The following is a 22,683-nucleotide window of genomic DNA, read 5'->3' on the forward strand; positions in this document are numbered from 1 at the left end:
CCTAACACCTGTAAAGGCAATTGGTCCATTAAAGAACCTTGAAAAATCGAATCTGACCTTAAAATGGTCGAAACTCTTGTTTTTCGTCAACTCCTCCTTTGTGTATGTAACCTTTCCTTGTGCATCAAGAATTATTTATGTTTGAGGTGGTGACACTACATCGGATAACCTGGCCGACAGGCAAATTTCAATAGACGCACCCTGTTGAGAGGGTGAATCTAGTAACTGTTTTTGTGCCTTTTTCAGCCATTACATCTTTTTGAGAAGATGTATGGAGGCTAGCAGTTGTCTCAGTTTAAATACTACTTATATTTGTAGGAGACAGAGCTGTTGGGTTGACTTCAGAACCTTCCTTATGTGGTGCACTAAGGCACTATCTCCCTCACGCTCATTCATACTTCATTTTAGTGGTAAGAGAGTGTTGGTTGGTTCTGTTTATGTGTTTGTCTTTACAGTCTGGGATAGAAGTTGTGGGTTTTCAACCTCATGATTGTCAATGAAGGAAGGTCATTGGAGGCTGAACCTGTATCACCGAACATATGGCAATATAGAGATAAAATGTACTTAAGATGTATAATGAATGAAAATTATACATTTAATCTTTTGAGAGAGATGATGTATAATAGTGATTTCAAAAGATTTTTAATGAAATAAGAAATCACTAATGTTGAAAGAAGTTTGATTTTCTCCTAAAACTGTTCGAGTGCACAAGTCTGTTTTTATGCCTAAAAAGATAAATGATTTGATAAGACACAGACTGATGACCTAGCAGTATTAAGAAGAGAAAGAAAAATTTTGACTTTCAATATGAATGAGTTTTTGTTAAAGCATTGATCACTTAGGGTAAAGTCTAAGTAATTTTCATTCATGTCAAATGCTCACAATTATCTGCAACATAATATTAACAATATATCATGGACTGATACTTGTCAAGTACTTTAGATACCAATAATTATGTTGCATCCTATTTTTTTTTAGAAAAAATATATCAATGAATTAAATACCAATTATCCATCAAAAAGATATCAGCATTCAATTTCATATATCATACAATTGTTAACTCCTAACAATTGTACTACCTCAAACAATATTTACAATTACATAAAATATAAATAAAAACTTATATAAATATAGTAAAAATACAGAAAATGTTTACAAGTTCAATGATAACATTACCAGCTTGCAAACAGCCATATCCCTCAGTTATACCTTTGCTTTTATCTCCAAAGGTAACAACTGGGCCAGCTTTCTCAACCACATTTGATAGCAGGGCTCTATCTCCGATCATATGTCTTGACGATCCGCTGTCAAGAATCCACACTGCCGGTTCCACCTATTTAATGCCCTGCAATACAAATGGATTAGACCTTCTTCGGAACCCAAACTTGGTTGGGTCCGACATACTTGTAGAATTGGCTTTTGTCAGGCAAAACAACATTCTTAACTTTTATGTTCTCAACTTTCTCAATGACTGGACATTTGACCTTGTAAACAGCCTTAACAAATTTTTGTTTAGGCTTAGGCACAAATGTCTCCTTTCTAGCCTTAGGAGGACTAGCAGTCTTAGACCTATCATGCTTCATATTATTCACATGTTGACGAGGAGTAGTCTGATCACTAGAAACATGCTTACCATTAAAATAAGCATACATCAAATTAAAAGCACAAGACATACAATTAGGAACATCACATACTTTATGAGAGGGATTAACAACAGGAAAATTATGCATGGTAGACATGGCATTTTTGTTATCCAACTCATGTGTGTCTGAGTTAGTCTCAGTTGCTTTCACAACTTTGACTGGAACTTTCGACACACTTGTCTTGGAAACAACCTTCTCATTAGCAAGATCTTCAGCACATATTTCTTTTTGAATAATAAAGGAGGTCTCATCAAATGATTCAGCAATTGATCCTTTATAGAGGGGTTTATCAACACCCTTAAACACATGTGGTACTTCCCTACCTTTGGCACAGACATGAGGAGGGAAGTTTATGCCTAATTCTCCAATAGCAACATTGTAATCAAAACCTATTCCGGATGTTTTATTAATAGCTTGCTTATTGTAGAACTCTTTAGCCTTCGAACAATAATTAAAGTAAGCTTTAACCTTAGTCTCAAGACCGGTTATCTTGTCTTTGAGAATAGTTTCGAGTTGTCTATAACAGTTAACTCTATTCTCTAGAAAAGTTACTTGTTCTTTTAATTTGTCTTGATTAATGTGCACAAGTCTTAATTCATTGACCTCTTTCTCAAGGTCTTTGAACTATTGAATTAACATTTCATTATGATGAAGAGCACAATCTAAGGAACCTACTAGATGATAAACTAATTCAGCATCAGTAAATTTTACCTCTTTTCTTGACGATGAAGTATTTCCATCAATAGCCATAAGAGCAAGATTCCCATCTTCTTCATCTTCACTATCAGTATCATCCCACCTTTTTCCCTTTGCCAGATAAGCCCTTTCAGAGTTAATCTTCTGATTTGAATCATAAGAGTTCTTCCTTACTTGCTTTGGCTTGCTGCATTCTGTGGCAAAGTGTCCCAACTAATTGTAGTTAAAGCATCGAATGGTGCTCCGATCAACCATCCCTGTTTTGTATCCACCACTGCTGGTGTTAGAGAATGAAGATCCACCTTTCTGGAATCTGTTGTAGTTGGACTTGTACTTGAACTTGGGATTTCTCTTGAATCTGACATTGGAGAATCTCTTGACAATCTGGGCCATTGACTTATCTTCCAATTGCTCTAGCTCTTCGAATGAGTAAAAATCATCACCGGATTGATTTGTAGTAGGAGAATCATATTCAACTACTATCACATTTTCCTCAGCCTTGGAAGAGTATACCATTCTCTCTGACTGTTGAGATTGTTGTTGTTGTTATTGACCTTCAGCTACTAGTGCAGTAGACGTGCTGACCACTCTACCTTTCCTGTAGACTTCCTTCTGCTGAATCTGCTCCAACTCATAGGTTTTTAACACACCATAGAGCCTTTCCAAAGAAATCTCACTCAGATCTCTTGCTTCTCTTATGGCAGTGATTCTATGTTCAAGATGAGTTGGCAGTGTTAAAAGGAACTTTTTTTGACCTCCCTGATTGAATAATATTTTCCATTTATGTTCAGGTTGTTGATCAATGCATTGTACCTCTCAAACACTTCAGTAATTCCTTCTCCTTGATTGCATTTAAAATTTTCATACTCAGAGGTTAGGATCTCTAACTTGTTCTCCCTAACTTCCTCTGTGCCTTCATTAATCACCTCAATAGTTTCCCAGATGTGTTTGAAATTTTTACAGTTCATCACATGTCTGTTCATTAAGTAATCAAGGGAATCAATTAAAATTAATTAAAGGCTGGCATCCAAGGAGGCTTCTTCATTTTCAGAAGGAGTAAAATCCTCAGGCTCTTTTGCATAGGTTCTAGCTTTGGTAATTACAACATTATCTTCTATAACCTCTGCTTCAATAACCATCGGAATTTTTGGACCCTTCTTTAACACGTCAAGATATTTGGGATTTGCAACTTGTAAAAACAAGAGCATCTTCTTCTTCCACATAATATAATTTTCTTTATCAAACAGTAGAATTTTAACGGTTCCAACTTTTCGTGAAGTCATTATGAATTTTTTGAAGAAATAAAAATTCAAGGTGTTGAAAAATCACAAAAGTCTAGGATCTTGATTTGTTCGTTAATCAGAAGGTTCTGATACCAATTGTTAGGTCCCAATATGTTTGTAGAAGGGGGGGTTGAATACAAACTATACCGTTTAATCCAATTTAATGCGGAATAAAAAAAGTGAAACAAAATTCAAGTTAAATAAAACTATTATTAAACTTGAAAGGTGTTACAACAACGGTATCGTTTACAAGGGATTAATCTCAAATAAATTATCACAAATCTAGAATAAATTCGACATGAACTTTTTCTATTTTTGCAATAAAAAGATCAAATTCTAAAAGCAATTTGAGATTAAGTTCTAGGGATTTTGATCCGCTAGATAGTTACACAAGAACAAGAGAATGATTTCTAGTGGTTTGGATTTAACTTAAATGCTATAAATTAATGAACTTGAATTACAGCAGTGAAGAGATGAAATGTTTTGTTCGGCTGCTGCTTTCTTTGTTCTTGTGTGGTTGAGATGTATTCAATTGTGTGAATAATGTGTGTTACTTTTGTCTTTTAATAATTCAATAAATAGAGATCAAATCAACTGGCAAGACAATCGGTATGACAATTGCTTGAACTGGCATGAAAATCTGTTGAACTAGCATGACAATCGGCATGACAATCGGTATGACAATCACTTTAACTATCATGACAATCGGTATGACAATCTCCTGGACTAGCATGACAATCGGTATGACAATCTAATTGTCATACTGAATTAATATTGAATATAAATTCAAAATCAATTCTGAAAATTCATAATATTAATTCAGAATTAATTAATCAATTAATTCAATTGATCAATAAATTAATCTTTGAAGATATAATTTATTTTCTTAATTAAATTATATGACTTAATTAATTAATAGAGAATTAATACTACTCTTGAACAACAACCACTCTTCTGAAAATCTTTTGAAAATCACTGAAAATTATGAATCAATTCCACCACTTCAATGTTGACACTCGATGTACTGTCTGGTTCATGAGTGACTAACTTCCGTGACGTTTCTTCATGTCTTGACTTTGATAACTTGATTTTCTTCAGATTAAATCCCTGTAATTATCTAATACCTTGATAAGATCTCTGTCACTTGATTAAATCCATAATCTTAATTTGTTTCACTGAGGCTTGATCAATTTCTTGAACTTCTTCCAGTGAATTAATTCCTCAAGTCTGTAGATGAACATTGTTTCTGAATCCTTTGACAGATGTTACTTTGTGAGATCTCTTTGACGGTAGATCCACTATTTACTTGTTACATTCTTATTTGAGTTCAGTTAAATCCTCGAATAAACAAATAGGCTATGACATATGCCTTTCAGATATTATTATTAACAGAGATAACAAAAGCTACAACCTTATCATGTTAATTATTATCTTTGACTGGCCATTTTCTCCATTTTAATACCCTTGGAAAATTTATCTCTAGGCTAGGGGAAAAATGGTTCCAACCTTATATAAGGAGGACTAGCAGTCTTTGCCTTATTGTAATCCTAAACATGCTTTCTACAAATGATGCAAATTCTAGGAGATGCATTCATGGCATATAAGTAAGCAAGCATTGTATTAGAAATACGCGACATTCATTCATAAACATTACACATAAGAATTAAGCAAGACATACATGATATGGAATAAACAGAATTATCAAACAAATCACTAATTCTATCTAGTCCAATCATGTTGATGTATCTCACCTAGTTATCTCAATCCAATTTTAAACTAATATATCTTAACAAACAATTCAGATTTAAAGAATAAATCACACTGTAATAGGATACATGAGATAAGCATAAACGAAGGACTTAAGTGCTGGAAAACATATATCTCATTAAAGCAATTAATCATGTTCAACAAATATTCAAACACATATTTAAGATCATCTAAAGTACCATGCACAAGTTAAATATCAATCCTAGTTACCATAAAAATGATCTAGTAAACTAGTTCAACATTATCTATATGTGATGTTGTCATGCTTATGCGAGTGTCAAACATTTAACTAAGATCTTATCATGCATTGAATATTGAGAGCAAAATATTGCAGTGGTTCAAGAATTTGAAACCTGAGATATGTGAGTTGGAGCATCTTCAGAGATTGCTATAAAAGCAAGAAATTCATGATCTTGCTTCTCGTCATTTAATCCATCCCAACTCTTTCCCATGCACTATAAGTTTTGACTGGCTGCTTCCCTAAAAAAACATTCCACCTTTGTCACAGCTCTTCAACTGAATCCCTACTCATCCTTGTTTGTCAAGCTTCTATTCTGTTGTAGCAAAACTCCTGATAGTTACTTGACACATATTGCTTGTCATACATGTAGCTATCAAATCTTGTTTATGTCCCAATCTCAGTCTTGTAATCACCTCTTGAACTGAATCTATAAAATCTCTGCTTCAGAATAGATAGGCTTGATCCTTGGATATAGCTTGTGTACTCCTTGTGAATCTGATGTGACTAAACTTCCCTGACATGTGAACTACTACCCTGACGTCTAGTCTCTCAAGTACTTTTATGTGAGCTTCCTCTAATTCAGCTATCAGTAACTCTTACATTCTGTCTTGAGGTTCCAACTTTACTGCATGTAACTAATATGTTTGTATGTTCCCACTATTCTCTCTGACCTCCACAATTCCTGCCTTTCTGATCTCTGGGTTTCCCGGATAATGTAGCATTGGTACAAACCACTATGTGACTGTACGATCTGGAATCATTAGAGTTGTCTTTAAAATATTCGAGAAAAATTGTACCCATAGAAATTTTATTCATTTCATGCGTCTGAAAATCCAGAGATATCCTTTGGAGTAAGCCTTTGAGAAAATTCCATAATTTTCTACTACAGGTCTTAAAATCAGTTTCATTGGAATAAGAAAACCTTTATCTTCAAAATCCGTGTTCGGGAATTTTCTGTCTGAATAGAACATGGTCTTTGTTTTCTTCGAAAGATTAAAATCAACTTTAAAAGCTCGGAGGAATCTTGAGTCGACCAATACATTCAGTACCCTTAATTTAATATTTAAGAGAAATTTAAATATCCAAAATTTTAATTTTTCTTAGAAAATAAATTAATCAAAAATAAATATTTAGGTAAAATCTAATCTTTAAGAATTTTGAATTTTCTTAAAAATTAAATAAGACGTAAATTATTATCTAAGAAAAAAATTAAATTTAAGAATTTTAAATTTTCTGAATAAATAAATAAATCAAAAAAAATAAAAATTTCAGGGCTCCCTAACTGGCGACCAACAATTTGCAACCTGCGAATAAACCTGCGATATTTACTCCCTTTTTCGATCAAACTTTAATAACCTGCAACAAAATTAGGAAGTCACAACATGCAGGCGCGTGTAGTTCAGAGGACTGACAATGACCCAGTTTCTGCTCGTGCTGATAAAGTATATATTTATATATATTTTACATGATTTTATTCCACATATTTAATATATTTTGCATTTAATTGAATTTTTATTAAATAAATTGTAATATTTTATTGTAGGAGGCAAGAAATTCTAAACTTGGAAGGATTGAAGAAGAAAAAGCTGGTTTTGGAGATTTATTAGAAGTTAATTCGGATTTGTTGGACTGGACATATACGCTACATTGTTTGGGTCATATCTTAAGTTCCTGAAGTCCAAATTACGCGATTCAATAGCCCACGCGAAGATAACGATATTCTCTATCATTCTAACGTGTTCCAGAGATCAATATCCATCTGGAGCAGTCCATAATTTCTGAAAAAAAGTCAACTACGAATTTTACTTGGAAAACAGAATCAATTTGGGAAACTTAATTGTATTTTCCTTAAAATATTAAAATAGATTAATTAGATACATATAGTTACATCAGATATTATTATTTGGTATCGAGTTCCTGGAGAAGAAAAAAGGAGGCTACGCTCAAGAGGGAAAAAGCTTGAAGAAGAGGAGATTGTTGCATCTACAGTTTTCATCTTTTCTCCTTACTTTTCCAATATATTTACATACTCTTGTGTATTGTTTTCTTTTGATATTATGAACTAATTTTGTCTCTAGGCCTTTAATGGATTCTCTTGTTAATATATAAGTTGTATTCTTTTATCTCTGTTTTTGTGGTCGTATTAGCTGTTTATATTTGTTTGTCTTTAATGCTTCTCAAAGATTGATTACCCTTGAGATTGATTTCGTAATTTAGGTGAACTTGAAAGAGAACCCCTAAATTAAGACCCAATTAATATATCTTAGGATTAATATTTTTATTAATTTATGGTTAGGATAGGAATATACCTAAATACCCTAAAAAGTCCAATCAAGACGAAACCTAATGATGTTTATGCTGTTAAATCTTAAATAGAAATATGAGGGTTATTGCATAAATTAGAGACACTTGAGATTCGGAAGGTCCTCGTGAATAAATATTTGTCTTAGACTAGAAATTAGACCAGGAGAATACAGGTTAAAGAAGAAGTTTATTGAAGAACATTAGATGAAGTAAAGGCCTAGTTTTTATTCTCTTGGAATTCATAATTCGCTTTTGTGTTAGTTTAATTATTCAGTGGTAATTTAATAAAAATTTCACTGGATTTCTATTTGACTTGAATTAAATGAAAAATAGTAATTGGTATTTAACATCTTATTAATAGTCTTCGTGGGAACGAATTTATATACTGCTTGTTGCGATACATGCTCTTGCATTAAGGTTGTAAAACTGACAACAAGTTTTTGGCGCCGCTGCCGGGGACTATTTTTAAGTATTTGTTTGTTAATATCATTGCATTATTTAGTACTTTAAGATCAAGTTATTAATTTTTCTTTTGTTAACTTATGTAAGGCTTCATTTTATATGCATAGATGTGACTCATCTTCACTTCTTCCACTTGATTTGGAGATTGAGAAAACTGCGAAAAAGAATCATAAGAAAGTCAAGGAAGCTAAGATTCAAGTATGTATAGTGGGTGATAATGGGAACAACATTGAAGGAATTCAACCTGAAAGACGCTTGCGGGTTAAGGAGTACATAAGGCCTTCTTTCGATGGCATTCACTCTAGTATTGCGAGACCCGCAATTGCTGTAAATAATTTTCATGTTCATTCAGCTACAATGCAAGCTATCAGGGACAACAAATTTTATGGTATTTCTACTGAAGATCCTAATTCTCACTTGAGGAATTTTCTTGAGATTGTTGATAATTTCAAGGTTAATGGTGTTACTAAGGTAACTATAAGACTGAGGCTCTTCAGTCGATCACTTGATGGAAGAGCAAGGGAATGGTTGGACTCTCTACCAATCAACTCTATCACTACATGGAATCAACTTGTTGAGAAATTTCTAAACAAGTACTTTTCCCCGCCAAAGATAGAGCGACTGATTAAAGAAATTCAGAATTTTCAGCAATTCGATATGAAATCTCTTTATGAAGCTTACGAAAGGTTCAAAGATCTCTTAAGAAAGTGTCCATATCATAGGCTATCTGATCAGCAGAAGATTCGTACATTCTATAATGGGTTGATATTGTAATGTGTTGCTCAAGTTGATGGAGCTACGAGGGGTTCGTTGATTAACTAGTATCCAGAAGATGCGTTCGAGATTCTAGAGGATGTCATTCCAAACAACTACAGAGTGTATGATCGAGAAAGTTCAAAGAAAGTGGCAGGTGTGTATGAAGTTGATCCCATTACATCTTTCTCAGCTAAAATGGTATCACAATTTGAAGCCTTAAACAAAAAGCTTGAGTCATTGTCAGTGGATATGCATCAACCAGTGCAACAGGTTTAACAAGTTCAGAATTCTCCAACATTCTATGATATTATGGAGAAGGACATCCAAATCAATAATGTCCATTGATGTATCATGATGCATCACATTCTAATACTGTGAACCATGTGGGGAATTCAAGTAACCCGCAAAATAATCCTTATTCCAATACATATAATTCTGGATGGAGGAATCATCCCAATTTTCATGGAGTAACAACGCTAGACCAAACATGCCATACAAGTCTAATGTACCTGTGGATTTTCAACAGCAACCAAGGTCACAAGATATGGAAAAGAAGCCAATCACCGAAGATCTTCTTCTTCAATATAGGCAGAAAACATTTGATGTGATTCAAATCCAAAATGCATCAATGAGAGCTGTAGAGATGCAGATGGGCCAGTTAGCTAGTCCCCTGAATAATTGTCCTCAAGGTTCGTTGCCTAGTGACACTGAGCCAAATCTAAAAAATGATAGGAGGGAGCACTGCAAGGCAATTACTTTGAGGAGTTGAAAGAAAATCGAAGGAAATACAAAAAAGATTGATGTTGATGCAAACATTGAGGCTGAATCTAGTGAATAGCCTAATAAAATGGTGAATAAAGAACCCATTGCACTACACAATTCTCAGAATGATGCACCAACATAAAAGAAACCGGTTTATCCTCCTCCTTCATTCCCTCAGAGATCATAGAAGCAGAAACAAGTGTTAGGGCGAAAAGACGCGCTAAAATTACACGCAAGTATACGCATTCACAAGTAGTATAAGATATAAATCAGATTCATACCCACAGAGAATCTTTTTAATTAACTTAAGATTATGCACCTTTGCAACAATGGTATAGCTATCGCTCAATGCTAAGACAATAACAAGTTGAGATGATTATAACTAAGATTAAACTAACATGCAATTAACTAAGAATAATAGTGATTGAATTAACTATATGAGACAAACATGGGATTCTAAATAGTGATTGAATTAACTATATGAGACAAACATGGGATTCTAACTTCATTAAATACTTCATTCAAAGTCATTATTCTTAACCTTACCATGTGATGGTGATGACAACTAATCAGATAACACGAAACAAGTAAACATCAACTGTCATTGTACGAATACCCAACTACCAGACATCCACAAAAGAGATAGAAGCTGAATAGACATCAATTATGTTGAGACCCTATATGTCTATAGAATTTGACAACATAAAGGTTTAATGAACAAGTTATCTATCGTAATTACATAGGGCAAGTAAGATGGTTAAAATTACCTATGAATCCTGCATACAATTATACATGAACCTATGCTAGCATGGCAAGTTCTAAATCTTTGTATTCAATGTCGCATCAATAGAGATTAACACGCTATCTTATATATTAGCTACGCACATAAGACAAATAAGCACAACCAATAAAAGGATATCAATCAATCTCGACACACCAAGATATTGAAATAAATTAACTATAGAAATCCATAAGTAAATCCGTTAGAACCCAATGACAATGATTAGTTCATAGTTGAACTCATCGTCATCATGGGTTCCAATAAAAACATGATATAAAACAAGATAAAGGTACTAGGGTTCAAAGACAAATCGAAAAAAAGCAGTTATGTGGTGCCCCGCAAACACGGGTCAGAAGTTTGGGGTCCACAATACACACATTTATACCATATATAAACATGTTTATGGTAATAATAATATATAATGACCCTACTTACAATAACCAAGGATCGCAACAGTTCAGAGTATGTCCACAAGCCACAACCTTATTTATTACAACGTACCAAATCCCAATTTATTTATCTTACAATTGGAGTAAAACTTTATTACAAACTTCCAACACAAATTAAGCCACACATCTTCTGCTAGCTTATTCCATTTCAACCTGGATACCTAGCTCGCACGCTTGTCTGGGGATCCTCACTACCACCAGTTTCCTTTTTTACTAGAAAAGAATATAAACAGATTTACAAGAGTGAGCTAACTAGCTCAGTAAGTCATAATGACATTCACTGAGATTTAACAATGATCAACTGAAATGATATAAGAAATCAAGTTTCCTGATAAGCAATGATTAGAATTGGTTATTCACTTTTATTTTAAAAACCAAGGTTAGGCTGTCGATCAGTCACGCACTAACCCGAGCAAGGCTCTTAGCTTTGCTCTATATACTGGATCCAAGGCACATATTGGCCTATTATGACCACGAATCTGGTCCGACCACGAATCTGGTCCATATTTGAAAACAATCCAATTATATAATAACAACATGATAAACAATGAAATTTTCAATAAGCTGAATCATAAACAACACTTATCTCGAAGCATAGGGTGATTCATAATTCCATGAAGGTATAAGAAGGAAGTCATAAAGGTTGGTTTTCAATCAAGGAAAGAATCAGAAAGCTGAAGACCAAAGGTTCAAGAGTTACAAGAATTGGTCTTCTCTTATACAAGACATAAGGGTTGGTATGTTAAGAATCTCGTATCAATAATCAGTATATGGTAGATATGTATTTGTGTAATAGTATCGTATATGTGTGGTTCGTATCCAAGAATTCAACAATCAATGGTTTATAAGAAATCAGGCTTGCAGCTCAAGAACAATAAGAATCATGGTTTAGGGTCAAGTACTTCAAAACACTTGCAATATAAAACAAGAACTATTAGGAATACTTATAATCATACTACAAGGAAGGGCAGAAACACTTGCCTTATCAATTTGCTTTTACTTTACTCGTACTAGTCAATTAGTTCTCATTCACTGATAAATTACTTTCCCTTTCTACGTCTCGCTTCATCTGTTAAACATCATATGCATTCATCAATACTTATTCGCATCTCGTTTTATTCGTTACAAGCTTTTAACTACCCTTCGTTTTACCCAAATCCGACGTACGGATTGAAAGTTATAGCATAAACAGACAAACAATGCTCATATAGTCATATTATATATCAATCATATCATATATAACATGTATCCCGTAAGATATTCAATTAAAATAATTATTTAAATAAGATTCGGGGTTAAAATGCTTTTCCAGGTATTTAATACGAATTTTTGAACATTTTTCGGAATTAAAACGGGTCTTCGAATCATTTTATAATTAAATAACAGGGTTCGAACGCCCGAATCTGACTTTAAAATAATTTAATAATAATTATCGAGCTTTGAAAATAATTTTAGATAATATTTGAAAGCTCGAAACTATTTTTCAGAAATTTTAAATCCAAATAAATAATTAATTCTAATTAAATAATTCATTAAAATTAATTATAACTAATTAAATTAAATCATCAATTAATATTTAAATTAATTGAATAATTAAATAATTAATTATTAACTAAAATTAATTAAATAATTAATTAAGATTTATTTTAGAATTAAAAATAATTTTCAAAAATAAATAATGAATTTTGGAATTTTTAAAATAATTAAAACAATTTCTTAAAATAATTATAAACAGAAATATCATTTTTATAAATTTTATAAACAGAATCTAACATTTGCAAAATATTGAAACTTTAGTGACTGAATTGCAAAAACAAGTTTTGTGAATTGATTCTAAAAAAAATTTGGATCAAAATCGGGTCAAACCCCAGGTCAAAATCGACCCGATCGGGTCACCGAATAGTTGAAGAACCCGCCGGAAAAAGCAGAATCCGGCGAGTCTAATCCAAGAATCGTTTGACTTAGTTCTTTACACCAATAAACTCATGATCCTCCCAGAAACTCATAGTTGCGTTCTGTTCTTGCTCATAACCGCAAGGTCGTGTTTTCCAGCGAAAATGCCACTAAAACCGGCCAGGGTTCGAGCTTTTCCGGCGAGGCATCACAGGGATCAAACATAGCAATTGAACACATGAATCACTTCATTTTGACATGATATACAGGCTGGTATTGATCAATCGAACCCAGAATTAACAGAAATAAAATCCCCAAATCGAATTAAGAACATTCAATCAATTTAAACCCTAATTTTACAAATTCAAGAATCTAACCTCAATTTCTATATGTTATTGAACTCCAAATTCAACGTATAATATACTAAAATGACCAGGATAAAATTATCTACATGATACAATCATCAAATCATATCAATAATATCAAAATCAAAATTTTATAATTTAATCTTTAATTAATTCGAATTAAAATAATTAAATAATAAAATCACCTTGATTTTTGCACTAAAATGGACGATTGATTATGAAAGAACTTTTCGAGGGATTCGATTTAATATATGGCATACTCGATTATGAATTCGAGAACGCCTTCGTTTGTGAGTTTGATTTTCAAGAACGCGGTGTTTTTAGGGGTTTTTCTCTGTATTTTATCGGATCCTACTGATTGATTATGGTTATACGAATAAAATAAAATAAGAAATAGGTTATTTATATTTATAGAATATTAATACGCGTTGGATCGTATTGGATCGAAAAATAAGTTGCTTAGCCGCTAAGTAACTGCAAAAATGATCCGATTTGATACCCGTATTGGATAATTATCAAAATTGAGTATCTAATAAAACACTTTATATGAAAATAATGTAATAATATCTCGTCTTTCGAGAATACGGGTTTTGTTGATTTATCAAAATAATTATTGTATCGAAAATCTTGCGTCGGGACGCATACGGGTCAAACCGTAATCCAGATTGAAAAAGTTAAAAGACGGAAAATATTCGGAATTATCAAATTAGGGTAGGAAGGAGTTTCCCGAAGAATTTCGGGTTGTAAAAATATAAGAACGGTTGAATTTGGACGATTCCCGATTTATAAAATAGTTTTGTAATTATTTTGAAAATAATTATTAAATCTATAAATCATTATAAAATTATATAACGATCCAAAAATTACCAGAACAATACCATAATTATCTATATTATCCAAAAATAACATACCTATACTTTACCACATATAAACATCCACTTATCAACACCGATCATTAAATAATTCACCAAAAATCACATAATAATCACATAATAATTACATAACAATTATTTACTGATAAAAATAATTACACGCTATGTCATCGATATTACAATCTAAGTATCAACTATATTAAAGAAAACAAAAGTCTTCTTCTCCGTAGTCGTCTCGTGCTCTCTAGGTCTTCGTATGGCTCTCCATGGGCTCCTTGTTGTTGAAAACGTCTTTTTATTGATATATATAGGCTCCAGGATGACCAGGACTCTCAAAATCTTCAATTTTGACTAAAATCAGGATTCTGGTGCGGAAACAGGGCGCGGACACGCTACTTTCGGGCGCGGCCGTGCTGGAATAGTGATTTCTAGAGCGCGGGCACGCTGGTTCTGGCGCGGCCGCGCTAGCCTTCTGGAAAAGTTCTGAGAAATCTTCTTTTGGTCGTATCTTGAGTTCTGCCCGTCAGAATTAGGCGATTGAACTGCCCACGTGAAGCTAACAAGATTCTCCAAAACTTGAGAATGGACTAGGCTTCCAATTATGATCTTGTTTCAGTATATTTCCTTGAAAAACTCCTTTCTTCATTTAACTGATGCCTGAAATACAATAACACAAAAACATATCACAAATACCGACAACTTGAGTCCAAAACACCAACTTAAGCTTGTAATGAAGCATTTCAAGTAGATATAAAATCCACTTATCACACCCCCAAACTTGAATCGATGTTTGTCATCAAGCATAAACAGACTCCAAAACTATAAAACAAACCTAATGCATGAATGCAACTACGTGAATGCAACTAAATAATAATGCAATCGATCCCCTTAGTATAACCATAACCAAATGAATAAGCCAATGCCTCTAAGAATGCAATAACTTAAAATAAAGTTCAAATAAATCTCATAAACCAACTCACAAACTAGAAACGTGCGTGTGTGGGATGCTTAACAGATATACTCTCGATACTAGATCAATAACCATAACTTATGTACCATCAAAACAATCACAAGTTTATAAACAGAATAGACGTTAAACGCATAATGACTAACAACACCTCCTTCCTACTAGAGTTATACAAGAATTCGTGCTATTATTAAACACATGACAAAGATGCTTATTTAACCGTGTAATGAATGAGGTCCCAAAAAACTTATGCAGCAATACCCATGTAGCGAGCGTTAGGTTAGCGGATCCCAGACTATTAAAGCCTTAGGTCACTAAGCACAAAGTCCCCTAGAACTTAATTGCTCGAGTATTAAAGAGCTCACTCTTGAGCAATTATGCATAAACACATATTCTTGTTTTTCTTTTTTTCTTATTTTCAATGATTTCTGAATGAGTGCATTTCGCTCCATCTCATTCAACTCTAGACTACTCATAAAAATATGAGTCGGCTACTAGCCAATTGACGCCTAGCCTTATTCAAAACTAACAATGAAATCCAAGTTTTTCTCCAGTTTAAAAATCAGTGCTCCTACGTCATTACAAGAATAGAAAAAATTCTAAATATAACCAAGTGAATAAATCTCAACAAATAAACCAGTATAATCATGATCTAGATCAAAAGCAATCCTATAAGACTTTGTGAATTTTTTTTCCTGGGCATGCAAATCAATTCTTTAAGACTTAAACATCCCTATATTCGCCATCACTACACTCAAATCAACATCAACTTATCAATCAGAAACAATTCATCCTACGTGATCATGTTATATGCATGCAAATGCAACTACATGAACTCACATAAAAACACGAATAAAAATGCAAATAAATATGACCTAAATGAACAATCATGCAAAAATATGAATAAAATACACTAAACATGCAACATCAATCTATATGAATCTATATAGACACAAACAAACTAATCCTTACACTCACCCCCAAACTTAAAATTTTCAATATGCTCATTGAAGGTAATAATAAAGAATTCAGGCATACCTAGTTAGCGGGAAGATCACCCTCTTCAGCAAAACGTCAGTGGATTTCATGCATGGCCTCAATACGCCAAATCAACCATCTATACTGCGCATCACCACGACCAAACCTATCAACTGTCTGTGATGCATGTGAGGGACCCTCTATAAGCACGGGTGGAACCGACCGGTCACCTTTTACATTATCATAGATATATTCCAACCCATTATCAGGGGGTGCACCTGAAAATGCAAAACTCAAATGACCTGACAGCGGTTTGAGCCCAAGTGTGGGAGCTTCTTATATAGACGGCTCGAGACGCTCCTGAGAAATTTTCAACTCTATTAACCCAAGAGAATCGAATGGCATATCCAATTTCCTCTTCCACGGAGGTGCATTCAAAACCTGCAGTTGCTCTGCTACTTCTTCATCTTCAATAACTGATTACCCTCTGAAGGATCTCTCTAAGGTATCTGACTTTGGAAATTGCTCAAGCTCCGAATTCACGACAGATCGACCCGCTCTACTTGAAAGCACGTCTCTTTATCCGTGGGAAACTTTATTTCCTTGAACACATTAAAAATGACCTTCTGATCTTGAACCTTCATCGTAAGCTCTCCTTTTTGCACATCAATCATAGTTCTGTCTGTAACCAAGAATGGTCTTCCCATGATTATGGGAATCTTTTTATCTTCCTCAAAATTCAGAATAACAAAATCAGTAGGGAACATGAGTTTGTCCATCTTGACCAAGATATCATCCACTATACCTCATGGATAAGCGATGGAGTGATCAGTTGCAATGGCATGTTTGTCAGTTTCAGATCACGTAGACCAAGCTTATTCAGGATAGACAAGGGCATCAGATTGATGTTAGCTCCCAAATCACACAAGCATTTGTCGAACGACAAGTTTCCAATAATTTAAGGAATAGTGAAACTTCCAGGATCCTTAAGCTTAAGAGGTAATTTCTGTTGCAGAACTGCACTGCATTCCTCCGTAAGAGAAATGGTCTCTAAGTCATCCAGCTTCACTTTTCGAGAGAGAATACCTTTCATAAACTTCGCATAGCTTGGCATCTGTTCAAGAGCTTCAGCAAAAGGTATGTTGATATGAAATTTCTTGAATACCTCTAGAAACATAACAAATTGATTATCCAACTTCTGCTTCTGCAGCCTCTTAGGAAAATGAGGTGGAGGATAGACCTGTTTCTCCCCTGTATTACTCTCAGGAGGAGTGTGTTCCATAGTTTTATTCCTTGGTTCCACCTTGGCATCCTTCAATACTTCTTTTTCAGCCACAACTTTATTTTCTGAAACTTGAGATTTTTCAGGCTCTTCATCTTGCTGAATTTGGGGGCTTGCGACCTTTCTGGACCTCAAGGTGATGGCGTTCACCTATTATTCAACTTCCCTCTTTCCTGGATTGGCTTCTATATCACTAGGAAGCATTCCCGGTGGTCGATTCAATAAGCCGTTAGCAATTTGCCCTATTTGGTTCTCTAGAGTCTTGATAGAATTAGCCTAGCTTTGGTATATAAGACCCTGGTTTTTGCACATAAGCCGCAATTCCTCTAATTCAAATTTTTCATTCGAAGATAGACCTGCAACTCCATGAGTTTGTTGTTGAAGTTGGAGTTATTGACTTGGTCCATATTGCGGTTGTTGAAAACAAGGAGGGTTGAATTACTTTGCGGCATACTACTGATAAGGCTGTTGCATCGTACTCTGATTTTTGCTCCAGCTGAAGTCAGGATGATTCTAGTTGTCAGGATGATAAGTGGCTGGAACTGGTTGCTACGATCTTTGAAAGTTGCTCACAAACTGAGCTGATTCACTAGATATAATGTATTGCTTCGTCGCATGCGAACCTTCACACAGCGCACAAATACTGGTTATCTGATTAACACCATAGTTAGCCAGAGAATCGATATTCATAGACAACGCTTTTAGTTGAGCAGTGAATCGATCTTCATAGATAACGCTTTTAGTTGAGCAGTGATAGCCGTAGCTGTATCCACTTCCAGAACTCCTGCTACCTTGCCCTGTGGCAATTTTTAGGTTGGATAATGATATTCATTAGCATCCATCAGTTCAATTAGACCATAAGCTTCCTCGTAGCACTTTTCCCATAATGTTCCACCTGATGCTGCATCAAGCATGGGTCTAGACTGAGCTCCCAACCCATTATAAAACAATTGATTATCATTCAATCAGGCATGCCATGATGAGGACACTTCCTAAGCATCTCCTTGTAGCACTTCCAAGCTTCACATAGAGTTTCTCCCGATTGCTGCGCAAATTGAGTAAGAGCATTCTTGAGTGCAACTATCTTCACCATAGGGAAGAATTTAGTAAGAAACTTCTGAGAAAATTCCTCCTAAGTAGTGATAGAACCAGCTGGTAGAGTATGTAACCAGCACTAAGCTTTATCCCTCAGAGAAAATGGAAAAAGCCTCAGCTTTAAAGCATTTTCAGAAACATTATTGAACTTGAAGGTGTCGCAGATCTTGATGAAATCCCTAACGTGCATATTTGGATATTCCGTTGGCGAACCCCCAAACTAGACTGAATTATGTACCATCTGAATTATGCCAGGCTTGATCTCAAAGGTATTAGCTGCGATCGCTTACCTGACAATGCTAGATTGAATGTTGTTGATCTTTGGTTGAGAAAAATCCATCAACGCTTTCGTTAGTGTTGCTGGTTTCCCCATTGCAATAATAACTAGAGCACCCGAAACACAGGACTATAGTAAACCTTGTAAGAAAAAGAATCTGACTCAGTGAACTTTAACGACCCCTGATGTCAGGCACATAAACTACAAATTAACACTGAGTCCCCGACAATGGCGCCAAAAACTTATTAGGGCGAAAACACGCCCTAAAATTACACACAATTATACGCGTTCATAAGTAGTATAAGATATAAATCAGACTCGTACCCAGAAAGACTCTTTTTAGTTAACTTAAGATTATGCACCTATGTAACAGTGGTATGGCTATCACTCAATGCCAAGACAATAACAAGTTCAGATAATTATAACTAAGATTAAACTAACATGCAATTAACTAAGAATAAAAGTGATTGAATTAACTATATGAGACAAACAGGGGATTCTAACTTCATTAAATACTTTATTCAAAGTCATTGTTCTTAACCTTAGCATGTGATGGTGATGACAACTAATCAGATAACACGAAACTAGTAAACACCAACTGTCGTCGTACAAATACCCTACTACCAGACATCTACAAAAGAGATAGAAGCTGAATAGACACCAATTATGTTGAGACCCTATATATCTATAGAATTTGACAATATAAAGGTTTAACGAACAAGTTATCTATCGTGATTACATAGGGCAAGTAAGATGGTTAAAATTACCTACGAATCATGCATACAATTATACATGAACATATGCTAGCATGGCAAGTTCCAAATCTCTATATTCACTATCGCTTCAATAAAGATTAACACGCTATCTTATATCTTAGCTACGCACATAAGACGAATAAGCACAACCAATACTAGGATATCAATCAATCACCACACACCAAGATATTGAAATAAATTAACTATAGAAATCCATAAGTAAATCCGTTAGAACCCCATGACAACGATTAGTTCATAGTCGAACTCATCGTCACCATGGGTTCCAATGAAAACATGATATTAAACATGATAAGAGTACTAGGGTTCAAAGATAAATCGAAAACAAGCATCTAAGTATCAACTATATTAAAGAAAATAAAAGTCTTCTTCTCCGTAGCCATCTCGTGTTCTCTAGGTCTTTGTATGGCTCTCTCTGGGCTCCTTATTGTTGAAAATATCTTTTTATTGATATATATAGGCTCCAGGATGACCAGGACTCTCAAAATCTTCAATTTCAACTAAAATCAGGATTCTGGTGCAGAAACAGGGCGCGGGCGCGCTACTTTCGGGCGCGGCCGCGCCGGAACAGTGATTTCTGGAGCGCGGGCGCGCTGGGTTACTGGAAATTTTCTGACAATTCTTCTTTTGGACATATCTTGAGTTCTGCTCGCAGAATTAGGCGATTTAACTTTCCATGCGAAGCTAACGAGATTCTCTATAACTTGAGAATGGCCTAGGCTTCCAATTCTGATCTCTTTTCAGCATATTTCCTTAAAAAGCTCCTTTCTTAATTTAACCGATGTGTGAAATGCAATAACACAATATCACAAACACCAACAACTTGAGTCCAAAATATCAACTTAAGCTTATAACAAAGCATTCCAAGTAGATATAAAATTCACTAATCAACAAGAGAAGCAGTTTCAGAAATTTATGGATGTCTTCAAGAAGCTTTCTATAAATATTCCTTTTGCCGAAGCATTGGAGTAAATGTCAGGCAATGTCAAGTTCGTGAAGGATATTCTGTCAAGAAAGAGAAGATTATAAGAATTTGAAACTATAGATTTAACTAAGGAGTGTAGTGCTATTCTACAAAAAAAGCTTCCTCCAAAACTCAAAGATCCAGGGAGCTTCACTATCCCCTGCACTTTTGGAACACAATAATTTGGAAAAGCTTTATCTGATTTGGGAGCAAGTATGAATTTAATGCCATTGTCAATTTTTATGAAGTTAGGAGTTGGAGAAGTTAAGCCAACATCAGTTCGGTTGCAGTTGGCAGATAGATCTTTAACATACCCCAGGGGTATAGTTGAAGATGTTCTTGTAAAGGTGGACAAATTCATTTTTCCTGCAGATTTTATTTTTCTTGATATGGAAGAGGATTCAGACATACCATTATTTCTTGGTAGGCCATTCTTAGCTACTGGAAGAACTCTTATTCCCAATTCAAAATTCTCACTTAGCGAACACACTTGAGCTTATATCCTATTTCTTTTGTATATCACAAATCAAAAATTCTTGAGCCTATTTATTTATTCTTGTCTCGATTTACTGGTAGAGCATATTGATTCAACTTCAGGGTTGGTGAAACTTAAGTGTGGGGATTTCTTTTGTTGAGGTGATATATTTTGGTGGGAATCAATATAAAATAGCTTCTTGATCTTGAAAAAAAAAGAAAAGAAAGATCAACTACTCCTTTGAGATCAACAGGTGGAAATTGCAATGTCAAATGAAATGGACGATCCATGGATGTGCTGGTATTAAGTTCATTCTTGGTGACTTTTCACTGCCCTTGATTACTGGAGAATTACCTGACTTAGAAAAAACAAAAAAAAAGAAAAAGAAAAAAGATATGATAAAGAACAAGATCAAGTTTGTGTTCATTGCTTGTTGCAATATGAAAGCGAGGAAGTAAATGGATCATTTGTGCTTTAAAATTTAATGCTTGTGAGAGACTTATAATCTCTTACATGATCTAATTTTCATGTTGGGTGCTTTAATTAATAATGAATATTATGCTCTACTGGTTTATCAATTTTAGCCACTTGTTAGCATATTTTCTTGATATCCTATCCATACCTAAGCCTCGTTACAACCTCAACAAAGACTTTTTGATTCATGTATGCATGCATATTAAGTAGTGGAGATTCGGTGGACAACCAGGCATATAGTAGCACATGTACATTGATTAAACTTGAGTAAAACAGTTGCACCTATACACTTGTGTGAGTTGAGAGTCGTGAGTGATTTATATCCATAGCATGCTTACTTACTGATTGCGACTTTGATGTCTATTTCATGATGTTTTTGTCTATAAAGACATTTTGTGCATACGTGGACTGTTTTGTGTTAATTGATGCTTAAATGAGAGTAGTTGTACTTTCAGACACTTTCAGGTTGTTATGTGATTGAGGTTTATAATATGTGGAGTACCATGATATGGTGCATGCTTGAGAGACTTGGTGATTGAAAATATTTGATTTTTTGGGTATATCTTCTGAAAGCCCTCACGAGACAAAACACGTCATACTAGGGCTGCCTAGGGGTTTAACGGCTTGTTGCATTCGCTCAATGCAATCGTGTCATCTACGAAATTGGATTTAGTTAGTTTAGAATATTTTTATTTCTTTCTTTTCCCGAGGACGTGCAAATGGTTAAATGTGGGGATACTTGATAGAGTATTTATTTACATATATTTTATCTGATTTTATTCCTCATATTTATTATATTTTACATTTCATTGGATTTTTATTAAATAAATTGTAATGTTTTATTATAGGAGGCAAGGAATTTTAAACTTGGAAGGATTGGAGAACAAAAAGATGATTTTGGAGATTTATTAGAAGATAATTCGGATTTATTGGACTGCACACACATCCTACATTGTTTGGGCCATATCTTGAGTTCCACAAGTCCAAATTGGGCAATTCAACAACCCACGCAAAGATAACGAGATTCTCTATCATTATAAGGTGATCCAGAGATCAATATCCATCTAGAGCGGCCCGGACTTTCTGAAGAAAAGTCAACTACAAATTTTACTTGGAAAACTGAA

General features: G+C 34.3%; 1 non-coding gene across 1 annotated transcript; it reads left to right on the forward strand.

The window, feature by feature from the left end:
• The first annotated feature begins 18,472 nt into the window (after positions 1-18,472).
• On the forward strand, positions 18,473-18,579 carry LOC141716169 (small nucleolar RNA R71). The gene has a single exon (XR_012572888.1). It is a non-coding gene; the product is annotated as a small nucleolar RNA R71 (small nucleolar RNA).
• The last annotated feature ends 4,104 nt before the right edge of the window (positions 18,580-22,683 follow it).

Source organism: Apium graveolens, chromosome 3 (assembly GCF_009905375.1).
Source record: "Apium graveolens cultivar Ventura chromosome 3, ASM990537v1, whole genome shotgun sequence".
Taxonomy (NCBI): domain Eukaryota; kingdom Viridiplantae; phylum Streptophyta; class Magnoliopsida; order Apiales; family Apiaceae; genus Apium; species Apium graveolens.